Source organism: Capricornis sumatraensis, chromosome 12 (genome assembly GCF_032405125.1).
Source record: "Capricornis sumatraensis isolate serow.1 chromosome 12, serow.2, whole genome shotgun sequence".
Classification (NCBI taxonomy): Eukaryota; Metazoa; Chordata; class Mammalia; order Artiodactyla; family Bovidae; genus Capricornis; species Capricornis sumatraensis.
In genome coordinates, this window is record NC_091080.1 from 91,935,171 (window position 1) to 91,935,931 (window position 761).

General features: G+C 48.4%; 1 non-coding gene across 1 annotated transcript; it reads right to left on the reverse strand.

Annotated features, from left to right (window-relative positions):
- Positions 1–435: 435 nt before the first annotated feature.
- On the reverse strand, positions 436–554 carry LOC138089361 (5S ribosomal RNA). Its single transcript, XR_011145792.1, has one exon. It is a non-coding gene; the product is annotated as a 5S ribosomal RNA (ribosomal RNA).
- Positions 555–761: the final 207 nt, after the last annotated feature.

The following is a 761-nucleotide window of genomic DNA, read 5'->3' on the forward strand; positions in this document are numbered from 1 at the left end:
GGCTCCTCCGTCCATGAAATTTTCCTCCTCCACGGGATCTTCCCAAGCCGGGACTCCAACCCACATTTCCGGCATTGCAGGCGAATTCTTTACTGCTGAGCCTTCGGGGAAGCCCGCCTCTGTTGGGGGCTCTTCCCAAAGTCGGCTTTTCTAGGGCGTTTAGTTGAAGTGCGTTAAAACATCAGGAGGACCTTGTAAAGTGTATAACTTGGCAATGTAATAGATTGGAAAATAGCTTTATCTCAGACCTCCCCGTCCCACCCCCACAACACACACACACACACACACACAGTTCCAAATGTAGGTTATTATAAAGCTTGCTGGCTCTTACCAGTGCTAGATGTTTGCTTCCCTCATTTGCTCTCGGAATGTTCCCCGGGTCTCCTACACTGCAGGCAGATTCTTTAGTGACTGAACTACAGGGGAAGCCCCAAAAGCCTACAGCACCTGGTAATCCCAGGCGGTCTCCCATCCAAGTACTAACCAGGCCCGACCCTGCTTAGCTTCTGAGATCAGACGAGATCGAGCACGTTCAGGGTGGTATGGCCGTAGACCTCGGAATGTTTAGCAGAGATAATCCTCACAGCCAGAGCATTTGACTGATAATTGAGATCTTCAGAGCTTACTGCACAAGATGCCAGAGTCTTTATTTCTCTCACTGCAACATCAGTGCAACACAGACCCATCGATAGAGGCGAGGCCTTGTGTTTCCACTTCTTACCTCATTTTTATGTTTCAGCAAAATCAAAATAATAGAATTT